Raw genomic sequence first — 25,694 nt, 5'->3', positions numbered from 1 at the left:
AACATTCTGGCTTGAATTCAAACTTTTTTGTACATTTTTTATCATTTTTTTATAAATTTCATACCAGAATTTCTTGATTTTCTTGCACTCCCACCACATGTGGAGGAAAGTGCCTGAGTGTTTCCCACACTTCCAGCAATTTCCATTAATATTCCCTTTACTGTATCTGGCTAGCTTATTTGGTGTTAAATACCACATATGGAACATCTTGTACCAATTTTCTTTAATTTCTGTGGCGTATGCCCACCTCAGTTTTTTCCCCCAAATTTCTTCCCATTGGCTAAGATGAATAGTATGACCTACCGCTCTAGCCCATTTTATCATCACTTCTTTTATTTGTTCTTCCTCGAGAGCCCAAGTAAGTAGTTGTTTATAGAGTATTCTTAATAATTTAGTATTTATTTTCAAAATTTTATCCCAAAATTTTTCTGTCGTTTCAAATCCTTTCTCCTTATCTTCTTTATATTCTTCCCTAATCTGCCAATAGTGAAGCCAGCTACTATTTGGGTCTTCTTTTCTTATCTCTTCATGTGTTTTTAGCTTTATCTCTTGATTATTGAGTGTTAATAATTGTTTATATGCAAGCCATTGATCAGTTGAGGATTCTCTTCTGTGATTAGCTTCTATAGGTGAGAACCACATTGGAGTTTTGGTGTGGAATCTAATTTAAATTTATCCCATATTCTAATTAGCGCGGCCCTTATGAAGTGATTTTTGAAATTTTTTTCTATTTTGATCTTGTCTTTCCATAAATAACTATGCCATCCCCTTCTCAACTCTACACCCTCCAATGCTAGGATTCTTTTCTTTTCTAATGTGACCCAGTCTCTCACCCAGGTCAATGCTGCCGCCTCATAATATAGTTCTAGGTCTGGGAGTCCCAGTCCCCCTCTTTTTCTGTCATCTTTTAAGCTTGAAATTTTTATTCGAGCTTTTTTATTTTCCCAAATAAACTTCTTAATATCTTTATCCCATTTTGTAAATATCATTCTAGATCTTAATATTGGTATTGTTTGGAATATATATAGGACTTCTGGAAGAATATTCATCTTCACTACCACAATTCTACCTAGAAGAGATAATTTTAAGTTACTCCATCTTTTCATCTTCTCTTTTATCTCTGTCCATTTTTTTTCATAGTTATTTTTAAGTAGCTGAGCGTTACTTGCAGTAATCTCTATTCCGAGGTATTTGACCTTTCTAACTATTTTTATACCGGTAAGTTTTTCTAGTTCATCTTTGTGCTTCCCTGAAATATTTTTAGTTATCATTTTTGTTTTTTCTTTATTGATTTTAAGTCCTGCTACCTCCCCAAATGTTATTAATTCTTTCCACCATATAGTCCAATGATTAGCCGGATCTTCTATAATACATGCCACATCGTCTGCAAAAGCACAGAGTTTGTAGCTATAATTTTTAATTTTCAGTCCTTTTAATTCATTATTCTTTCTGATTCTTGTTAACAGAATCTCCAAAACTAAAATAAAGATTAGCAGGGAGAGGGGACACCCCTGTCTCGTCCCTTTAGATATGCTGAACTCTTCCGTTTTATTACCATTGATTATAATACTCGCAAATTGGTGCGAATAGATTGCTTGGATAGCATTTAAAAAGTAATAACCAACATCCATTTCCTTTAGGACTTCAATTATGAAGTTCCAGTTGACCCTGTCGAAGGCCTTTTCGGCATCTATAAATAAAAGACCTACTTCCTTTTGAATATTTTTATCATAATATTCAATTATGTTCAGAATTGTTCTGATGTTGTCTTTAATATGTCTTCCTGGTAGGAAGCCCGTTTGTTCTTGGCCTATTTTTTCATTAAGAATTTCTTTCAACCTTGATGCTAAGATGTTAGTAAAAATCTTATAATCGGTATTAAGCAGGGAGATCGGTCTATAATTCTTCACCTTTGTTTTATCAGCTCCTTCTTTTGGTATTACTGTTATATTTGCTGATTTCCATGAATATGGTATTTGCTTCTCTTCCAATGCCCTATTCATTACATTTGTCAGGGGCTCTATTATTTCCTTCAGAAATGTTTTATAGTATAAGGACGTGAATCCATCAGGTCCTGGTGCCTTTCCTAGGGATAAGTTCTTGATGGCTCCTCGTATTTCTTCTCCTGTGATTTTTTTATTCAGTCTTTCCCTTTGTTCTTCAGTAATTTTCTCAATTTTCTGCTTTCCTAAATAATGTGTTATCTTCTCTTCTGGGATCTTTTCGTCAGCGTATAGCTGATGATAATAATTGTTAAACTGTTTTTCTATCTCACTTTGTTTAGAATATGTTTTCCCCTCTTCCTCAATCCTACTTATATATTGTTGTTGTTTCTTTTTCGTCACCTTCCAAGCTAACCATCTGCCTATTTTATTAGCATTCTCAAAATGGTGTTGCTTTATAAATTTAAGTTTGTTTTCTATTTCCTCCAGCTGTGTTGTATCAAGTTGTTTTTTGAGTACGTTTAAGTGTAGTTCTGCTTTTTTATTCTTAGGATCCTTCTTTAATTTTACCTCTAGTTCTGCTATTCCTTCTTCTATCTTTTTGATTGCACTTTTCCTTTCCTTATCTTTAATAGATTTGTGCTGTATAAAAAGATCTCTCATATAGGCCTTACTGGCATCCCATATTATGTCCACCGATGGCTCTCCTACTGAATTTAAAGTAAAGTATTCCCTCAAAATATTTTTGTATTTATTTTGGTCAATTTCTCCTTTTATAAGTTGATCATTGAGTCTCCATCTAAATGTTGTGGATCTGTAACCCCTATTTTCTAATATTATTTCCAGGGGGGCATGATCTGAAATTAATCTAGGAAGTATTTTTGATTTTATCGCCTTTGTTACTATATCTCTTGTGCCCCAAACCATATCAATTCTCGACCATGATTGATGGCGGTCAGAAAAAAAGGTATAATCTTTGACTTTTGGGTGGTAGTGTCTCCAGATATCAATAAGACCATGTTCCCCCTTTAGTATCTTAAAGTTTTTTGGTAAATCGCTCACTGATAGTGTCTTTACTTTTTTCTGTTTTAGTTCTGTCCATAGATGTCTCTAAAACCCCATTATAATCACCCATTATTATTAAGTCATCATAGTCTTGTTGTCCAATTTCCCTGTTAAGTTGCGTTACAAATTTTGTTTTTGCCCCATTTGGGGCGTATATATTACACAGTAGGATCTTCTTGTCACCCCACTCTATAAGTATACCTATCATTCTACCCTCCTGGTCTCTAAATGCCAGTTTTGAGGGGATTTCTCACTGATATATGAAGCAACTCCTCTTTTTCTCTCTGAGCCTGAGGCATAATAAAGTTTTCCTAATTTTTTCTGTCCCAAGTGTATGACGTGTTTATAAATGATATGTGTTTCCTGCAGGGAAATAATATCATAACGACCCTTTTGCAAATGGTGCCATAATCTTTTTTCTTTTATTTGGGCTATTTACCCCATTAACATTGTTTGAGTATATTTTAATTTTCTGTGACATTTTCCTCTTCAACTTCTATCGCCCTCTCGACAATCGTATTTGTCTTACTTATTTCCGTTTGCTTTACATAGTCCTTGGGAGATATCTCTCTCAGCCTTTTAATCTGTCTACCCCAAGATTTGTCAAAATTTTCCTCTCCCATTGTGCCGATGCCTTTTGTAGTATCCTGATGTTTACCATATTTATCTTGGTCTTCTCCTTCCAGTTTAATATATTTATCATAAAATGCTTTTGCTTTGTATTCTGATGTTAACCAGTATTTTATTCCCTCCCAAGTAACCATCAATCCCTCTCTTTTCTCCCATTTAAATCTTACATTTCTTTTCTTTAATTCGTCTGTGAGAAAAAAGTACTTACGTCTCCTTTCTATTATTGACAGAGGGTATTCTTTTAGTATTGCTATTTGATTACCCTTATGATAAGTTGGTGATTTCGCATTTCCTTTTAGAATTTCATCCCTAAGATTTTTTCTATCAAAATATACCAATACATCCCTTGGAGTATTATGTCTTCTAGCATAATTGGTTTGTACTCTATATATCCTGTTGATGTTACCCTCTAACTCCTCTTCCGTCTTTTTAGTTATTTGTGATATTGTTCCCATAATTATGTTTCTGATATTTTTCTTTTCTTCTTCCGCTATATTCCTAAATCTCAGCTGGTATTCTTTCTCCTTAGCTTCTAGTGTTTCTTGTTGTTGTTTTAATGTCTCTATTGTTTCTTCCATTGTGTTTATTGTTCTTTCCATATCCATTTGTTTTTTCTGTAATATTATATTTTCCTTAACACAATCCTTGTTTCCTTGTTTTATTGTTTCTATGTCATTGTAGACAGATCTAAGTTCCTCTTTTATAGTCAACTGCAACTCCTCCTTTAAATCTCTCTTCATTTCATCCATTTCATTTCTGATTGTGTTATATTGTATGTCCTGCTTCTCTTGCATTTTTTGCATCTCTATTTGAATTTTCAAAATCTCCCTCATAATATCTTTCGTGCTAAATTCCTCCGTTATTGAGTCCTTCCTCCCTTGAGTTCCTTGTGCTTTCTTATCCTTATTTCTGTCCATTTTAATTTTTGGTGTTGTCATCGTCTTGGCCTCTATCACTCTATCTTATTTTGTCTCCTCTCCTTCCCCAAAGTTGATGTGTAATCACTTCATTCACTTAAGTCCCCTCAGAAGCTAGAATATTTTTACACTAGTCATGTCAGCCCCTGCTGGACCTTTTCCCTAGTGCAGATAACTCTAAAAGAGATTAAATCCTTAGGGTTGTTGAAAATCTAAATAGCTAAAGTTGTTGAAACTCAATACAATGAAGTGACTATCTTACACAACACAAGTTTTCATATATCTTGAGGGAGTAGCAAATAATAAGTAATATAAGTAATATACCAGTTTAGGCTATACAACTCTTAAATAGTCCATGTAACATGTAACCTAGAGAATTCGTTTGTTTCCTTTTAATGGGAATTAGTACTCTGTAGTTACTTGGAGGACTAAAGATAACAAAAAAAATTCTCTTTGGTTGTGGAGGATTTCATATGCTTCTGTTGTTTTGGTGTTTTCCATTTGCTCCTCATAAACTGTATTAACCAATAGCTTTCCTTATAGTCCAAAATCATGTAGCTCAACTTGTAACAAAATATTCTATTTAAAAAGTAAATTCAATCAGCAGTTTTCATTTCAGAAAAAAACTGTTAAGAGGCCAAGTTATACAAAATATATTTTATGATTCTAAAGTGACAAACTTTCTGTAGAATGAATAGAGTGGTAATATTCCTTTTTTTAAAAAAAAAATTCAGAACATTTTTTAAAAAAACATGTGAGAAGACCTCAGCAATTAATCAACTCAGCTGAATAGTAGTATCATGTACAAAAGCTATCTGCATGTGAACAATGTGTGCTGGAAGAGGATAACAAGGAAAAGCAATACGTTTAGTACCCCGTTTGTAATATTCCATGTTCATGTAAGGAGACAAAATTCTGAAGTTGGTTAACATTTGGTCTTATTCAGCAAGGCACAACCTACGGCCTTACAGGTGTTTAGGACTCTGACTCCCATAAGCCCAAGCCTGCTTGTCCAATGGTCAGGAATTCTGGGATCCGAAGTCCAAAAACCTGGAGGGCTACAGGTTGTGCAGGCCTGGTCTAAACTGTTATGCACTCCTGCATGAGAGGAGGCAGTCCTTCTGGTCCCTTAAAACTCTTCTGACACCCTTATTCTTGTTGTGTGCCTTCAAGTTTTGAATTATGGCAAATTTATCATAGGGTTTTCTTGGCAAGATTTGTTCAGGTGGGTTTGATTTTGAGACTAAGATAGTGTGATTTGCCTAAAGTCACCAAGTGGGTTTCTATGGCCAAGTGAGATTACAAGTTGTCACCTTTATGTGGAATTGAGACCATAGTAGTCATTTCATCCCAATTATTTTTACCGTAGCCTTATAAACTATTCTAAGGGGGTTATTGAGACAAAAAAACTGTAGGGTCTTCCACCAGAGATGCCACTAAAGAGGGATAAAACATGGCTCCTGACAAACACTGTAGATGCCAAGAACAGGTGTAATGAGCAAGTTCTGCCCTGCCTCAGCACTGTCAGATTATAGCCTCTTTACTTTCTCCTACAAAAGTACTACAGGAAAGACTAAGTTTAAAATATAATGATCACAGACAAATGGATTTAAACCACAAGAAAACTGATTCTAACTAAACGTTATTAAGAACTTTCTCATGGTAAGAGCTGTTTGATAATGAAATATGCTGTTTGGAGGGTGGTGGAGTCTCCAACTCTAGAGGTTTTTAAACAGAGGTTGGATGCCCATCTGTTGAGTGCTTTGATTTCCTGGATGGTCACTTCTATTATTCTACTATTATAAGGTGTTAAACTTTTTTCTTTTGCTTTATTTTCTTCCTATACTAAATGTGTATAACGAAACTCCCCCCCCCCTTTCTATATCTTCGATGATACAATACTAATGTGTAGAACTATTTAACATAGCTCTGTAACTTCCATACAATATCTTCTCATGTTCCCAATCTTTCCCTTCTTTTTTCTTTACTGTTTATTTGAGTTATTTTAAAAACAAAAGAGCTATACACACACACAAAAAAACTAAAGTTCTGACAGATTGCAAACTAATTAAGTCACCAGGTCCAGGCAGTATGGTTCCTGTAGCTCAAACTGAAAATAGATTACCTAAGATTTATTCCAGTTAACTTATGCAAGGAAGCAAAACCATTAAATATAAAGAGCTAAAAAAAACAACATGGAAAATTCCTGCTTTGTCAACATTTCAAAATGTTAAGAAGCATGTGCAAAAGGGCAATATTGCATATTGCATACTTCAATCTTAAAAGGCCTTGAAAATTTCCCTGACATGATATAAGAACACTGGTTCTCCCATGAGTAGAAAAAGGTTAACACAGTAGGAAGTAGAAAATAAGAAACAGATAGTTCTTACAATGGTGGCTAACAGAGGAACGTATGAAATCCTCTAATAAAATCAGCAAATTTTCCACCTATCCAAATATTGTTGGTAGTGACTGGAAGCACGTCCCCATTGTATTTTGCTCTATTTGGATCAAACATAAAAACTTCTGTATATAATGTACTTCTCAGGGGAGTGAAGTCCTCTGATTTATTGTTTTGTATTTCGGGCTCCTGACCCGTGTAGTCACTCCAAGTCCCTGCCGGGAGATGGTGGCGGGGTAGAAAAATAAAGTTACTTACTTACTTATTTACTTACTTACTCTGTAAAAAAGGATTGCCCCCCCCCCTTGTTTTCAAATTATGATGTACAGAGGATAAATTGACCAATGGTTTCCAACATCAGAAGCCATATGTATTTGTGCTGTATGAACAGTAGGGCACCATTCTGATCATGGGAAATTAGTTGTTGTTTTTTTAAAAATAATTCTTATTAATAATTTTCCAATACAGTGCAGATTGTAAAAACAGGGATAAGTGCAAGGAAAAGGGGGAGATAGAAAGGGAAAGTTAGGAAAGGAGTGGGGGAAAACGGGGAGGGGGGAAGGGAATGAATCAGAAGGTCAGGTTGCTTATCTGTAACCATGTTTCTTTGAGTGTACTCTGTGAATTCACACTAATGGAGAAGACTGCACCTGTGCAGGCTCCAATGGAAAACTCTTCCAAGCTAAAGTTTGAATTTTGGTGGTAGCCACGTCCCTCTCCGCTCAGGGCATATAAGGCAGGCCTGGGCGTCCTCTCCAGTTCCTGTACCACAAAGGCAACGAGAAAGGGAGAGGTTTGACAGCGGGGATGGAAGGGCAGGTTTGTGTCAATTCACAGAGTACACTCGAAGAAACATGGTTACAGGTAAGCAACCTGACCTTTTTCTTCATGTACTCTGTGAATGCACACTAATGGAGACTAGCAAACTGAGGTCCAGGACGGTGGGACAGAGCAAACCCGACAACGAGTTGAATGTCCAAACCCAATTTTTATTAGGACACCTCAAGAGAAATAAGGCACAATGTGCAATGAGGTCAGCATATCGACCAGGTACATAAACATGAGACATAACCATGTTGAGGTGTATCCCCATTAAGTGGGCATCAAAAAGGCCCGGGGAAAGTGCAAGTAGAACAACAGTATCCCCCAAAGGGAGAAAAACAAGGTGCAACTTGTCCTTAGGATAGGACCGAGAGGTAAGTAGACCTCTAACAGTGTAAACCGTTGTAGGGGAAAGAAGAGGAACGAGAGTAGCATTGCTCCAGTACAGTTATATAAACATAGTGAAAGAAGAGAAGAAATAAAACTTGTTATGGAAACAACAACGCTTGGTGTGAAATTAATCGCCTTCTTTCCCTTCCTACTCTCTGTGTCTCCAGTCACATCCTTCCCCTTTTCTCTCCTTTCTTTTTCTTTTTGCAGGTAAGTGTCCTGTAAGGGAAAAACAATGCCTCCTATGACAAGCAAGAGGACAAAGCAGAGTCTTTCTGAGCCCTAGAGTCCATTCTATAGTGGGAGACTAATGTCGAAGGGTTCGACCAAATTGCTGATTTGCAGATAGAGTCAAGAGGGATGCCCCTGAGAAAGGCAGTTGAGGTAGAAAGGCCCCTCGTTGATCTCGGGCGGATCAACAGAGGAGGGGGGCGTTTAGCCAGTTCGAAAGCAAGCCCAATGGCTTGCGCAATCCAGTGGGAGAGTCTTTGGGAGGAGATTGGGTTACCCAACTTGTCCGGGGCATAAGCGACAAAAAGTCTCGGTGTCTTGCGCGTTGCCCTAGTTCGGTCTCTATAGAAGAGGAGAGCTCTTTTAACATCCAAAAGGTGAAATCTTCGTTCGAGCGGAGATGAAAAGGCTGGGAGCACAATGTCTTGATTTAGATGAAAAGCAGAGACCACCATAGGAAGAAAGGTGATATCCAGACGCAGTACGGCACAGTCGTGGTGGAAGCGAAGGTAAGGTTCATCCACTCCAAGAACTGCCAGCTCCGAAGGCCTATGGGCCGAAGTGACAGCAACTAAGAAGGCTACCTTCCATGAGAGTAAGTGAAGGTCTGTTGATGCCAGTGGCTCAAACGGGGAGGATATGAGCTGGGAAAGCATGAGTTCGAGGCTCCAACCAAGCGTTGGTGGCTGCGCCGGAGGGTAGTGATTGTTCTAGCTCCTCAGGAAAGTCTTTATGAGATGATCGCTGAACAGAGATGGCTGACCATGGTGTTGGAAGCACCAAGACAAGGCAGCTAAATAGGATTTCACAGAGGCGAGGGAAAGCTTTCGCTCGGCGAGGGTAAGTAGGAAATCCAGGACCACTGGTACCGAGGTCGGGAAAGTGTCAATGTCTCAGGATCGAAGGAAGGCACAAAACCGAGAGATCTTATAGGCATAGGTCCTGGTCTTAGCCGGCTTGTGTGCTGCGCGGAAAACCTTTTGGAGGTCTGGATGGAGGGAAGCTAGGCGAGAATCCTCCATGCAGTGAGATGTAGAGACAGGATGTCCAGATGGAGAATTGGACTGTTCTTCCTGGACAGGAGGTGATGCAGAGGCGGAAGAGAGCGAAAGGTCTCTCTGGAGAGGTGAAGAAGAGCCGGATACCATGGCTGTTGCTGCCATGCTGGGGCTATTAGAATCGCCGTAGCCGAAGCAAGGAGAAGTCTCTCCAACACCTTCGGTATCAGAGGGAAAGGAGGAAACAGGTAGAGTGGTTCCGTCGACCAGTCTAGGAGAAAGGCGTCCCTGAGGCACCCGGGAAACGAGGCTGGAGGAAGTCTCGCTCCATATCAAGGTAGCTGCGCGTTCTGAGGAGAGCCAAAGAGATCTAGGGTAGGCCATCCCCATTCGCGAAAGAATCATAGAATCATAGAATCATAGAATAGTAGAGTTGGAAGAGACCACATGGGCCATCTAGTCCAACCCCCTGCCAAGAAGCAGGAAATCGCATTCAAAGCACCCCCGACAGATGGCCATCCAGCCTCTGCTTAAAAGCCTCCAAGGAAGGAGCCTCCACCACGGCCCCGGGGAGAGAGTTCCACTGTCGAACAGCTCTCACAGTGAGGAAGTTCTTCCTGATGTTCAGGTGGAATCTCCTTTCCTGTAGTTTGAAGCCATTGTTCCGTGTCCTAGTCTGCAGGGAAGCAGAAAACAAGCTTGCTCCTTCTTCCCTATGACTTCCCTTCACATATTTGTACATGGCTATCATGTCTCCTCTCAGCCTTCTCTTTTGCAGGCTAAACATGCCCAGCTCTTTAAGCCGCTCCTCATAGGGCTTGTTCTCCAGACCCTTAATCATTTTAGTCGCCCTCCTCTGGACGCTTTCCAGCTTGTCAACATCTCCCTTCAACTGTGGTGCCCAAAATTGGACACAGTATTCCAGGTGTGGTCTGATCAAGGCAGAATAGAGGGGGAGCATGACTTCCCTGGATCTAGACGCTATTCCCCTATTGATGCAGGCCAGAATCCCATTGGCTTTTTTAGCAGCCGCATCACATTGTTGGCTCATGTTTAACTTGTTGTCCACGAGGACTCCAAGGTCTTTTTCGCACACACTGCTGTCAAGCCAGGCGTCCCCCATTCTGTATCTTTGATTTCCATTTTTTCTGCCGAAGTGAAGTATCTTGCATTTGTCCCTGTTGAACTTCATTTTGTTAGTTTTGGCCCATCTTTCTAGTCTGTCAAGATCGTATTGAATTCTGCTCCTGTCTTCTGGAGTGTTAGCTATCCCTCCCAGTTTTGTGTCATCTGCAAACTTGATGATCGTGCCTTCTAACCCTTCGTCTAAGTCGTTAATAAAGATGTTGAACAGAACCGGGCCCAGGACGGAACCCTGCGGCACTCCACTTGTCACTTCTTTCCATGATGAAGACGACGCATTGGTGAGCACCCTTTGGGTTCGTTCGCTTAGCCAATTACAGATCCACCTAACCGTAGTTTTGTCTAGCCCACATTTTACTAGTTTGTTTGCCAGAAGGTCGTGGGGGACTTTGTCGAAGGCCTTACTGAAATCCAGGTAGGCTACATCCACAGCATTCCCTGTATCGACCCAACTCGTAACTCTATCGAAAAAAGAGATCAGATTAGTCTGGCATGACTTGTTTTTGGTAAATCCGTGTTGACTATTAGCAATGAGAGATCATGGAGAGTGTTGGGATCGAGCTGCCACTCGTGAGAAGAGCTCGTCATCCTGTTTAGGACATCGGCTAGGCCATTCTGGTGGCCCGGGAGATGGAGCGCCAGTATGTCGACTTTGTGGACTATCCACCACTGCCAGATGCGGGTGGAGAGAGACATCAGGTTTCTCGAACCCGTGCCGCCCTGTTTGGTGATGTAGAATACCGCCACTGTGTTGTCCGTTTGAATGAGAACAGTCTTGTGGAGTATTAGACGGGCAAAGGCCTTCAAGGCCTTGAAGATGGCAAAAAGTTCTAAGAAGTTTATATGACTGTTCCCCTCAAGAGGGGACCAGAGGTCTTGGACGGTGAGGCCGTCCACGTGAGCTCCCCAGTCATAGTTGGAGGAGTCCGTGGTTATGGTGACTGACGGGAGAGTGGGGTGGAATGGTAGGCCTTTGCACACATTGGTTCGAGACTTCCATCAAAGAAGGGACCGGCAGACATGACACGGTACCAAGAGGAACTTTGAGCTGGGATGGTGAGATGGTTTGAAATTGTCTATGAACCACCTTTGCAGAGGCCTGAGGTGCAGTCTGGCGAAAGGGGTGACGAGAACAGTAGACACCATATGACCCAGAAGGACCTGGACGGATCGGGCCCGAACCCTTCGGTTGTGTTCGCAGACCGTGAGGTGATGACGGAGGGCGAGAAAACTGTCGGATGGAAGAGAGGCAGCTTGGGCAATGGAGTCGAAGAGCGCGCCAATGAAGCGGATCTTCGTTGATGGAATGAGGCGAATCCAACAGTTGGAGAGTGTGTTCGACGTGGCGTTGCAACATGACCACATCGGGCCCGACAAGAAGCCAGTCGTCCACATACATGAAAACGGTGATTCCTTGATGCCTGCGGTACGCCGCAACCACGGCCACTATCTTGGTAAAGACCCAAGGTGCCATGACGAGGCCGAAGGGTAAGATGGTAAACTGGTAGGTCTGGTCGCAGACCCTGAAGCAGAGAAAGCGTCTATGGGCCTTTTGTATCGTAATGTGGAAATATGCATCGCGTAAGTCTATGGACATGAAGAAATCTCCTTGCTGGAGCATCGGGAGGATGAATGCGATGGATACCATCCGGAATTTTGTTGGACAAATGAACAAGTTCAGAGCTCGCAAGTCCAGGATGGGGCGAAGACCCTCCCCTCTTTTTGGGACAGTGAAGTATCTGGAAAAGAAGCTTTGAGGGTCCTGTTTGGATGGAGAAAGACAAATAGCCCCCTTGGCGAGGAGGGAATCGATTTTGGCGTAAATCTCTGGAGAGGGGTTGGTGAGGGAGACGTGGCCTGTAGGAGGGAGTTCTTCGAACTCTAAGGCATAACCCTCTCGCACAATGCAGAGAACCCAGGCATCCGAAGTAATAGATGGTGATAGAAGGGGGCCAGACGGTCTGGTGATAGAAGGGGGCCAGACGGTCTGTGAAGAGGTAAGCATGTAGAGGTGGCGAAATGGAGAGTTGTAGAGGCGACATGGCGGCTGCAACAGTACCAAATGTAGAGACTGGGCACGCAGGTATGGCATCAGGTACGACGATGGGCCTGAGCGGGGGCAGAGGTGGCCCGACCCCGTTGCTTCTGAGCCTGAGACGGGCGGCAAGGCTAGTGCTGGCTTTGGTGGCTCGAACCCGACGACTGCCTGAAAGCTTGGTGTTGAAAGGGTTGAGGCGGGAAACGGCAGAAACGATGAGGGAACCATCGAGTGCGCTGGGCGTGAGGTTGCCCGACTCCACACTTTGAAGCCAGAATTTTAAAGTCATGTTTGGATTTGAGTTTGTTGTCAGTACCGTCATTGAAAAGTCCCAACGCATCAAAAGGTAAGTCCTCAATGACTTGTCTAGAGGATGAGGAGAGACCCGACGACCTCAGCCAGGAGTGACGACGAATGGCAATGGCATGGGCAATAAAAAACGGTAGGAGAGTAGCTGGAGGAGCTTGGGCTTGGACCCTTTTGAAGACAGGGTCAGTCACAGCCTTAGAGGTTTGCTTGATTTCCATCCTTAGGGCATCAGCCATTCTGACCATCTGACCAGAAAAAGCACGGACATTATCTGTTGGAGAAGGAGGGTCAACTTTGTAGACATCATGAGGTGAGAGGTCGATAGCTAGAGAGACGATGGAAGCTGAAAGGATGGATTCTGGGTGATCAACATCGATCTATCGTCCTTGACCCCTTGAGGAGACCGAGGAGGAGATGAAAGCACAGTCTCTGGAGGAGGCATGACCTTAAGAGCAGGAGCAGCAAGCGGCCAAGAGTCTTTGGAGGCCAAGGCTTGAGCCGCTTGGGCTAAGCGGGCCGTTTGACTTCCCCATTCCGGGGTAGAGGTCGGGGGAAAATGTTGCTGCTGAGATTGTCGACGCCCTAAGGCGGGTTCAGGCATCGGTACCCTGACCACTTTCTGGGTGGAGTGGTCGGGTGAGTCCTGTATTTCTCCTTCAGACAACTGCTCAGGAGGGGACTGAGAGGCATCTCGAGGCTGCTGGGCTGGTTCAATCGGTGAAGATTTTCTCGATGAAGTCGCAGAGGAAGAAGGGACATCTCTACGTGAGGAGGCTGAGGAGGAAGAGCGTTGGGTCATCCGCCTCTTAGCTGGTGGCTGTTTAGAGGGCACCCTCATAGATTTGCCTGGTGTCGGAGGAATGGCTGCCGAGTCGGACTGGGCACGTCGAGATTCTTCTTGGGCCCTCTTAAAAGCAATCTTCATAGCTGAGGTCGAGGGTGGGGACCCCACATGGGAGCGAACCGAAGCCGCTGAAGTCAAGGAGCTTGAGGTCGAGGAGGGTCCCACCTTGCCAGACCAAGTCGACATTGTAGCCGTAGTCACCGTGCATGGAGGTTTAGAAGGCTTAGCCGCCTTGTAGGACCTTGAAGCCCTGGAGGAGACTGAGGGAGCCTTGGCGGCCAGTGCCGACATCGCCCTTGAAGTAGAAGGAGCCGAATCCAGCGCGAGCGACCTCTCGTAGAGCGCCTCCCTGAGTCTGGCCACTCTATTTTTCCTTGCTTCAGCCGTGAGAGCTAGGCAAAAGCGGCAAGTACCAACAACATGGGCCTCGCCAATGCAGAGGAGGCACTTGGCGTGGCCATCCGAGTCGGGAATCTTAGCGGCACACTGACATCAAGACATCAAGAACGAAGAGTCCGAAGTGAGCCTTGCGGCAGAAAAAAAGGATCTGGAGAGCGGACGCCCAGGGCTGCCTTATATGCCCTGCGGGGAGAGGGGCGTGGCTACCGCAAAAATTCAGACTTTAGCTTGGAAGAGTTTTCCGTTGGATCCTGCGCAGGTGAAGTCTTCTCCATTAGTGTGCATTCACAGAGTACATGAAGAAAAAAGGAATGATAAATTTCAGAGAAACATCAACAAAAAAGGGAACTAATCTTCCATTCTTTACCCTTTAACATTAGTTCACTGTACTTAACATTTTTCTAATTTTCAAACTCCTAACATATATCACTACATTTCTTAAAGTACTCTTCCATTTTATTCCAGTTTGTTCTTCTAACATATTTTCCTCTTGTTTCTTTCAAAAGGAACGTAAGTTTATCCATGCTGTGTATCTCTTCTAATTTATTCATCCAAGGATCTTTCTTTGGAATTTCCTCTGGTTTCCATAATTTCACAGATGTCATGCTGGCAGCTGTAGCACAATATGTAAATAAAATGTCATCATTTGTATCAAATTTAGTCTCATAATCTGTAATTTGTGTTTCTTGGTGAATTCTTTTCCAATATTTTTTAGTCTTTTCACAGATCCACCATAGGTGATAAAATGAGCCTTCCTGAGTTTTACATTTCCAACATTTCCTGTCATAATTTTTGTACATTAGGCCTAATTTTTTTGGTGTCATATACCATCTATGGGATAGTTTAAGCCAATTTTCCTTTAAATCAGTGGCACAGGTATATCTCAACTTTTTATTCCAAATTTCTTTGGAATAAAGTAATTTATGTAAGATATTCATCTTAATGAGTGCAATCCGACCTAATAATGAAATATTTAAAAATTGCCATTGTTGTAAATCTTTCTTTATCTCTTTCCATTTAACAAAATAATTATTTTCCAGTAACTGGGCATTTTTTGCCGTAATCCAAACTCCTAAATACTTAAGTTTTGATACAACTTTTATTCCTGTCATCTCTTGTATGCTTTCCTGATTTTTCTTAATCATGTTTTTCGAGAGAATTTTTGTTTTTTCTTTATTAATATAAAAACCCGCTAGCCTGCCAAAATTTTCAATTTTCTGAATCCAATTTAAAATTTGGTTTCTAGGTTATTCAATAATGCATATTATGTCATCAGCAAATGCTCAAATTTTAAATTCACGACTTCTTAATTTTATTCCTTTATTTATTTAGTCCTGTCTAATATTTCTTGTTAATACTTCTATGGCAAAGACGGAAATAATACTTCTATGGCAAAGACGGAAATTAGGGGAGAAAGAGGGCAACTCTTTTGTTTGTTGGCCGTTTATCACAACTCTGGCTTTTGTGATGGAGTCTTCGAGTAGAGATACTACTAGTTGTGTTAGAAGAGGCAGGAAAACTACCCGTGAGCAAGACTCCGATGAGGAGCAACAAAGGAAGAGAATCCGGGAAATACTTATGGAACCCACTGATACCTTTGAGGGTTTTGAAGGGGATTGTGGGGCTGGGAATCAAGAGGATGGGATATCGGACTCTGGGAGTGAAGAGATGGATTGGACTAGGGTACAAGAGATCCGGGATATTTTTGAGGAACCCACAAGCAGTGGTACATTTGAGGGATGGCACAGCGAAGATACAGATGGAGCCTGGGGAGTTATGGGTTTGGATAGGTGGACTGGCTGGAGAGATCGTAGATGGGCAGCAGCTGGAGGTGGGGTGTTGGGTGACTCCAGCTCCGATGAGGATTTGCAGCAACAAGGTTCAGCTGTGGACAGGGCATTAGCTGGCTCAAGTTCGGAGGAGGACTTGTAAATAAAAGTAAGTTTGTTGCTAATGTAACCTTGCAATCGGCAAGGTGTTTGTTGGGTACTTTAGGGATCTCTGTTTCAGAAGACGTGTTTGGAAGACTGCTTTGGGACATGTTAACCCGGGTTTTTAGTGGCAACGGGGGCTGGCATTGTGTGGGTTTGTGATGGATTGTCCTGTGTTGGTTTTATGCATTAGCTGCCGGCTTGCCTCCGTCGCTTTGGCTCTTTGTGTTGACCTTGGACTGGGATTTGGAGCTTGTGACTTCTCCTAACGACGCAGATTGGAGCTCAATGCCTGTGACGTCTCCCTAACGACGCGGATTGGAACTCGGTGCTTGTGGCTACTCCTTAATGACGCAGATTGAAACTCGATGCCTGTGACTTCTCCCTAACGACGCAGACTGGAACTTGATGCCTGTGACTTCTCCCTAACGACGCGGACCGGATGTGGCGGCTGTGACTTCTCCTTTACGACGCAGTTTGGCTTCACAACGATGTTTTGGGGCACAGTGTGGCCACTAGTCACTGTGGGTTGTTGCTGGTTACTTTCCTGTGTTTGCTAAGCTCCATCTAGTAGGTGGAGTGGGTTTCCAGCCGTTTCGGCATAGTTTGTTTTAATCCGGATTATTTCCCAGAATAATCCGGATTATATCCCGAGTTCGAGTTTTTTGAGTTCTTTTTGGACATTGTTACTTCACACTGAAGAGAAAGTGTTTTGAGCCCTTTTTTGTTGCTTTCTAGGCTCTTTTGTGTTGTTTTGCAATAAACTGTGTTAATTATATTGGCTGGCGTCTGACTCGTAACACTGGCAGTTTGTTTATCGTATATCTCCTCTAAGGCATTCAAAAAATAGTATCCCAGATCTAATTCTTTACATAATAATTTTTTAAAAAATCCAATTTAAGTTATCAAACGCTTTTTCAGCGTCCAAAACAAGCATGGCTACTTCTTTCTGATGATATTGCTCGTAGTATTCAATTACATCAATTACACACCTAACATTGTCCTTTATGTTTCTATTTGGTAGGAATCCATTTTGTTCTTTCCCAATCCAACTATTCAGAAAATTTTAAAATCTATTTGCCAATATGGCAGTAAATATTTTATAATCCATGTTTAAAAGAGAAATAGGTCTGTAATTACAAACATCTGTTTCGTCTCCCTTTTCTTTTGGGATTGTTATTATATCCACCTGGGACCAGGAATCTGGTATTAATTTTTCTTTCAGTTTAGCATTCATTATTTTCTTTAACCAAGGTAACAGTTCTTCCTCGAGCGCTCTATAAAAATATATTGGGAACCCATCTGGTCCTGGGGCTTTATTTGGTTTCATTGTTTTCATAGCTTTCCTAATTTCCTCTTCTGTTATCTCTTTATTTAATTGTTCTCTCTGAAAATCTGTAATTTTTTGAAGATTTTGTGCACCTAAGTAATCCCCAATTTCATCCAGGTTAATATTTTCTTCTTTATATAATTTAGTATAGAATTCTCCAAATTCCTGTAAAATGTCTTTATCTGTTAATAAAAGTTCCTTTCCCTTTTTTTATTTTTACTATCAGTTGTTGTTGTTGTTTCTTTCTTATTTTACGTGCTAGCCATGCTCCTGGCTTGTTCGCATTCTCAAAGTTGAATTGTTTTATAAATTTTCATTGGTTTGCGGTTTGTTCTAATTCTAGGTCTCTTTTTCTATTTTGCAGAATTCTCAGTTTATTTATTAAATTTGTTTTCTGTGGGTTTTCCTTTAACTCTTTCTCTTTTATACTTATTTCTTTGTTAATCTTGTTTAATTTTTGAAATTTCAATTTGTGTTTCTCAGCATTTTGTTGTATAAAATAACCTCTGATTAAAGCCTTATATGCGTCCCAAATTACTTAATCTTTAATTTCTGGTGAAGAGTTCAGATCAAAGAATTCTCTCGTCAGTTTTTTATTTTTAATTATGTCTTCCTCTTTTTTTAAGTAGATTGTTATCTAATCTCCATTTTTGAATTTTTTATGATTAATTCTCATAATTATTGGGCTATGGTTGGATTTGTCTCATAGTAGAATATTAATTTCATCTACTTTTGTACATAGTGTATTTGAGCGCCATATCATGTCTATTCTCGACCATGTTTTATGCCTGTATGAAAAGAAAGTATAATCTCGTTTCAGGATTGTTAATTCACCAAATGTCTTTTAAATCAAATTCTTCTTTCAATTTTCTAAAGTTTTGCGGGATTAATCTTGCTTTTTCATTCTTCTTATTTTTAATTACCTTACTAGTATCTAACTTCGTATCCATAATTCCATTGTAATCCCCCAAAATGATTAAATGAAAGAAGTCCACATCTGTAATCTGTTTTCTTAATTCCTTTATAAATTTAGTTTGGGGACCGTTAGGAGCATAGATGTTACAAATAAGAATCTTCTGTTGATCAAGTAAAATTTGGACTGCTATAAATCTACCTTCTTGATTGCAATGTCGCCAGGATATTATTGTTTATATACAACACAACTCCTCTTCTTTTTTATATTAGATGAAAAAAATTATTTGCCCAGTGTTCTGTTAATTAAAAGGGCCCATGTCTTTGGGAAATATGAGTTTCTTGCAACACAATTACATCAAATTTTCCCCTTTTTAATTGCGTTGTAACCTCCTTTCTTTTATTTGGTGAATTTAATCCATTTATAATGTTAGAATAAAACTTTAATTGTCTAGTGAGATTACCTCTATCCATGTGTAAGGCCTTCAGCTCCTTTTATTTCCAGTGGTTCTTTTTCCTCTTCCATTTTTTTCTTCGTCAGTGTCTATTTCTGCCTCTTCTTCTTCCTCTATTTTTTCTTCATCTTCATCACCTACATCCGATGGGCCTGATGTAGTAGTGGGGTTTGCATCATTGCTTTCTCTTGAACCCTTTGGGGAGTGATGTCTTGCTCTTTTAGGCTTCTTTCTTTTGACAGATGAAGGCGGAGTTGTATCCGGGGAGGTTATTTTTTTTCTCTTTCATCAATTTCTGGTAAAAATCTTTAGTCTTTTCCTCAGATGTAAGCCAGTGCTTTTCTCCATACCACATAACCATCACTCCCTCATTTCTCTCCCATCTAAATCTTACTTTTTGTCTTTTTAGTTCATCAGTTAAGAAAAAATATTTTCTTCTATCCAAGATTGTTTGAGAAAATTCTTTTAATACAATTTTTTTTAATTTTTATAATAAGTTGGTTTTCTATTGTTGTTCATCAAAACTTCATCATGAAACCTTTTCTTCACAAAGTGTATAATTACATCTCTTGTGGCCCGATTTCTCCTTGAAAAGTTTGTTTGAATCCTGTACACTTTATCAACTTCATTTTCTATAAATTCTTCCTCCCACTGAAGTAAATCTGCAATCAATTTTATTATTATCCGCCTTATATTTTCTCCTGTTTCCTCTTGAACATTTCGAAATCGTAATTGAAATTCTTTCGCATTTAGCTCTATATTTTCCTGCAATTTCTCCATTTTGGCTTTCTTATCTTCTAACCCATCTACTTTTTTTGTAGTTTAGATTGAGTTTTAGGAAGCTTCACGTTTTCTAATTTCAAGTCACTAATATCTTTATGCAATTTTGCAATTTCCTTTTTCAAAAGTCCAATCTCCTCTTTAATCTCTTTTTTCATTTCAATCATTTCCTGGCACATTTCTTTTTGCTGTAATGATTGTTTATCCAGTTTCAATTGAGATTCTTTCTGGTATTCTGCCTGTTTCTCTGCTAATTTTTAAATTTCCCGTAAAATATCCTTGAGGTTTACCTCCTCTGTTTGTGAGGGTCTTTCTACCTACTCCTCTGTAGTCCCTAACATCTTTTTCAACTTTTTGCCTGGATCCTGCCATTTTGAATATCTTAAATTTAGTTTAATAATCCTTTTCTAACTTCTCTTTCATCCAAGTTTAGTCTTTAATTGTTATAAATATTTTTAATTATATCAACCAGTTTTGTATATAATTTTTATTCTAAGCTATCACCAGTCCAATTAAAGCGGGCTTTTTTTTTTAGAATCCAATAACAATAACTTTTAACTTTCTATCTATCTCCCCTACCTGCCTACTTGGGTTTTAATCAATGATTTCTTTCCTGACGCTCCCCTAAAACCACTAAGCGAACGCTGCTCCCCCACTGGTCGCACGTTGCTCCCCGTTGGTCTTTCGCCACTCCTCCGCTTCTCCCAAACGCTGATCTGTCACTCGCCACTCCTCCAGTCCACTGTCCCCACGCCGCTCCTTCACCTACTGTCTTACTTACTTTGTTATTATTATTGAATCCTGAAGAAGCAGGGTGTACTTTTCAGTTTAGGAAGAGGTACCTTCTGTAGTGCTGTTTTTCTATAGTTCCGGTGCTCCAACTGTACCCAAGAAACTCCTCACTCCAACACTGTTTTTCTATGGTTCCAGTACTCCAAGGCCCAGGAACTCTTCCCTTTTGTTTCCTCCTAACTCCGGACTCTATAGCAGACACATCGAGCTTAGGCTTTCAACTTCATGGCACTCTTGACGCTATTCCCTTCTAAGGTAGACTTCTTTCCACCTGCCTTGTAACCTTCCAAGGATGCCTTTTGAGCCTGCTTGTGTTCCGTAGACACTCAGACAGAGGATTGTTTACACGAAGGAATCAACAGTCATAACAATATAAAGCTCAAGGTCGATGAGCTTTCCCTTTGTCTTTTCCATTCCAAATTCTAAGTTAAGTCACCATTTTCACAAAATCTTTTATTTAATAGTAATATCCTTAGTATTGTCCTTGTATCAATGTCTCAGATACATGTCCTTCTTTAAATTATTTGAAATTTAATAATATTGTATCGTCCCTTCATTATACCTAGAATTAATTCCTTAGCTCCTTAAATTGATAAATTTTCATATGCTTCAACAATTGTCTCTTTGGGAAAATTGTTTTTAACTTACAGTTCCCCTTAGTTCCTTCTTCTTTCCTTAACAATTTTAAAAATAAAGAGCTAGGCTGGCATTTAGTGCAGACAGCTTGTCAGCTTGTCTGCTGCCATTACCGCGATCCGCGCTCCCTCAGCTTACCGGACCTGTTCCCCTAAACCCTCTGGCCAAGGATCGGATCTACGGTGCTTCCAGGCCTTGTATCCCTTCTCGCTTTGATCCATGAGAAGAGGGGAGCCTTGGGCTCTACCCGATTGCTGTATAACGGAGGCTTACTGGGAGCTCCAGCAAGTCCGTCCTGCCACCATGAAAGCTCAACCTGAAGTCCTTGGGAAATTAGTTTTTAAAAGGACAACTCTCTTAATCTCCCAACAATTATGGTCAGTGGCCATGCTAGCTGGAAATTATGTGAACTTTAGGCAAAAAAAGCACCAAGTTCTGGTGCTATAACACTTGTATCTGTCTTGTGAAGTTCCCACAGGCATCTAGCTAATCACTTTGGTAACAGAAGACTGAACTAAAATGTCTGTTGGTTTAATCCAGCAGTTATTCTGGTACATTAAATCACGTTCAGAATACTATGCACTAATCAAACTACTGTTTAACAGAGGGTAAAACAGACATAATAGAAGAGAGCAGCCATAATTTCTGTTGCTGTTGTCTGTATGTCTTCAAGTTGTTTTCAACTTATGGAGACCCTATTACAGAGTTTTCTTAGGCTAAGAGACCATGCGACTTGTTCAGGGTCACCCAATGGGTTCTCATGGCCGAGTGAGAATTCAAACCCTAATCTCTAGGGTTGTAGTTCAACAATCAAATCACTATGCCACCCAGACTCTAGAAGTGTTTCTGTAAGCATAAGGGTTACATGTTCAGACTATTTAGAATTAGACAGAGGATAACGGGGTGGGGACACTGGGGCTTACAAAATTGCAAAGAACATAGTGAAAGCAGACAGAAAAGAAATTTTTTCTTCCCTTCTCATTATATTAGAACTTGAGGTCACTCAAATTGATTGGCAGTAGTTTCACAACAGAATAAAAGTACCTTTTCACACAATGCCTAATTATGTATGGGACTTCCTGTCAAATGATGTAGTGAAGGCAATCTCATCAGATGGTTTTTAAAATGATTCAGCACAGTGGACAGATCTATCAATTGCTATTGCTCTTACAATGAGGAACTTTCTGGTAAGTTGCTATGGAGTAGCTTGGGGATGCCTGTTGGCTTTGTGTTCTTTCCAGAGGTCTAAAAAACATGGGGTCTAACTCAAATAATGCTGTGTCCTATTTTAAAATCCCTTTCTATACCACATCAAATGCTTGATAAATCTGCTGTTTTTGTCCCACGCACCGCCCTGATGGTGCCCCGCCTCGCGCCCAGTGCACCCTGGCCTTGTGGCAGCTGGCCGGGCAAGCCTTGTGGCCTGGCTGGCCTTACCCAGCCGGCAGCCGGCCGGGCAAGGCCAGCCAGGCCAGGGCGCACTGGGCGGGAGGCGGGGCACCGTCAGGGTGGTGCCCTGCCTCCCGCCCAGCCTGACGGTGCCCCCCCGGACCTGCGCCCGAGGCGGCGGCCTCACGTGGCCTCCATAGTGGGGCCGACCCTGATGGCCACCGTTTGGATCTAGCACCGTCTTCTTTCCCCCCCCCCCTCTCCCCCCCCACACACTCTCTCTCTTTATTATTTCCCTCTGTTGTAGATCGGCCTGAGTCTGATGGGTTCATTGATGTTTTAGAGAAAATTGTGGGATTGCCTGTGGGATTTCCGAGGGCATAGAGTGATGAAGATTTAAGTCCTCCCTTCCTTAGGCTGTAAATTGTAATTTTTTAATGATTTATAATAGTTTTATAGAGTTCATTGAAAAACTGTGAAACAGCGAATCCGCGAAAAGTGAACCGCAAAGTAGTGAGGGAACACTGTATTCATTGAATCTATATATATATAAAAGCCAAACAGTTTCCTCCCCTCCCACTAAACAACAAAAGTACAAGCCCCAGAACCTAGAAATTTGCCAGCACAATCCACTATCCTTGCCCCTACGTTCCAACAACAAAAAGAAAAGAAAAATAAAGTCCTAATTAAAGGGAGAGGAATAATTGTCTCCAGCCAATTGCTGCCATTTAGAAGACTAAGCTCTGCCCACTTGGTCTCCTAGCAACCTACTCAGGCCTCACTCTCTCTTCCACACTGCCTATAAAATACAGATTATCTTATTTGAACTGGATTATATAGGCATTGTAGATTCAAGCCCCTTCCACACAGCTATATAATCCATTTATAATCTTATATTATCTGCTTTGAACTGGATTATCTTGAGTCCACACTGCCATATAATCCACTTCAGTGTGCATTTTATTCAGCTGTGTAGAAGGAACCTCATATAATCCAGTTCTAAGCAGATAATATAATATATACAGTAGAGTCTCACTTATCCAACATAAACACCCTGGCAGAACATTGGATAACTGAATATAGTGGATAATAAGAAGGGATTCAGGAAAAGCCGATTAAACATCTCATTCACTCACGACCCTCTCTGCTGCCAAACTGCCATCCATGTCTATGCCAGGCATCCTCAGAGATTATGAGATCTGTTTGAAAACAGACAAGTGGGATGTTTATTTTTATCTCACCAATGATATCCAGGATGGGACAACTCTGATCTGTCTCAGGAGACTGTGAATGTTCCACTTCCTCACCTTGATTGCCATTGAATGCCCTTGCAACTTCAAGGCCTGCCTACTTCCTGCTTCGGAGAGGAATTCTTTCTTGGGAGATGTTAGCTGACCCTCAGTACATCATGTCTGGAATTCCCTGATTGCTCAGTGCTGTTCTTTAGTTAACTGTCCTGATTTCACAGATTTTTTAAATATTGGGAGCCACATTTTGTTCATTCCAGGCAGGCAGGAACCATCCAGGCTTTGAAGCTACAAGGCTATTCAGTGCCAATTCCAACATTCACACTTGCCTAAAGCAGTCAACAGTTCTTTCTTCCACCCTGGTCATTCCACAGATATATAAACCCCACTTCCTTTCGTTACAACACATTTCACAACCTCTGAGGATGCCTGCCATACATGCAGGCGAAACATCAGGAGAGAATACATTTGGAACATGACCAGGCAGACCACAGAACTCAGAGCAACTCAATACAAAGAGAAACAAAAATAATAAAATACAAAAAACAAATAAAAAATAATACAATTAAAAAACATAAATAAAAATAATATAATCAAATAATAAAATATAATACATACAAATAATAAAATAAAATAATAAAAACACAAATAATAATAAAAGAATAAAAAATAAAATAAATACAAATAATACAATAAAAATAATAAAAAACACTAAACAATAATTAAAAACACTAAAAATTAATACAATAAAATACTACAATAACAGAAAATAACTAAAAATAATACAAGAAAATAATAAAATATAATAAATAAAAAAGATAAGTTACAATAAAATTATTTTAAAAATACAAATAACGTCAAATAAAAATTCCACAACAATTTTTAACCAATACCACCATCACTTTGCCACAGCAACGCGTGGCTGGGCACAGCTAGTATAATATAATATCATAGAACATAGAACATAAACATTTATTCAGGCTCCATGAGAAACTTTTGCTTCAAAAAGGGCCCCACGGCTGAAAAAGTTTGAAAACCTCTGGTATACTGGATGGCTTTCACTGCACAAGGCAAAGAGTTCTGACAGCTGATAGGTAGAAACAACTATGGGATAAAGCAGATTTAAACAGAGACAAGGGTTTGGATCTTTTCCTTATGTTTCTTTAGGAAATAATGCATGGACCTAGAACTGCCAGGAAACCAATTGTCATATTGTAGACTGCATTTTGAAGTAACTATTTCAAAGGAATCCTGGAAAATACATGTGGGGAGACCTTGATCAAATAATTGCCATTGTGAAATACTTCTTGCTTAAGAAATCTTGAATTTCACCTCAATCTTGCAAGTTTTTTCCTATCCTTTATATGCTATAGGATATATCGTTATATACACATTGTAATATACACATTGTTATTTTCTATTGTTGAAATTGTATGCCTTATTTTTAAAAACCATAATTAATCATGCCTCCTCATGGAGGATAGTACTAGGATTATTTTTATCTTTTAAAAAAGAAGAGTTCCAGCAGAACCAAGGGTTTCATAGATTTTGACCCTGAGACTTGGATAGTATGCAGGGCAGGAACTTTGTGGGGATGATTTCATAATTAATAATAATAATAATAATAATAATAATAATAATAATGCAATTTATTTATCTGCTGATGGCTCGAGGCAGGGTACAACAAATTCAAAAACAAATGAACATAAAAATACAATAAATTACATAGAAAGCACACACACATTTATATGTACATGATAACTTTTACCGAACACAACTAAAGAATTGACAAATAGTGGTAACAGAATGCAAATCCAAATTCATGATTGAAAGTTGACTGGGTAGGCCTGTCGAAAGAGATGGGTCTTCAATTGCGTTTTTAATTCTGACACCTCGTTTACCAGTTGGAGCTCTTCCGGCAGGTCATGCTAGTCATGGGGCAGCCGATGAAAAGGTCCTCTCAGTGACAGTTCAGTCAGGTTCTGGAGTTGCCGCCCCCAGAGTACCTCAGTGTTCTAAAGGGACACGGTGTTTGTCTCCTTGAGTAGCTGCCTCCCTTGCCTGTTTCCACAACAGCAATGACACACAGGAG

General features: G+C 40.3%; 1 protein-coding gene across 1 annotated transcript in view; it reads right to left on the bottom strand.

The window, feature by feature from the left end:
- trim44 (tripartite motif containing 44) overlaps positions 1-25,694 on the bottom strand; it is a 177,485-nt gene that overhangs the window by 111,442 nt on the left and 40,349 nt on the right. The window lies entirely within an intron of this gene.

This window comes from Anolis carolinensis, chromosome 1 (assembly GCF_035594765.1).
Source record: "Anolis carolinensis isolate JA03-04 chromosome 1, rAnoCar3.1.pri, whole genome shotgun sequence".
NCBI classification, from domain to species: domain Eukaryota; kingdom Metazoa; phylum Chordata; class Lepidosauria; order Squamata; family Dactyloidae; genus Anolis; species Anolis carolinensis.
This window is presented reverse-complemented; position numbering and strand designations above follow the sequence as displayed.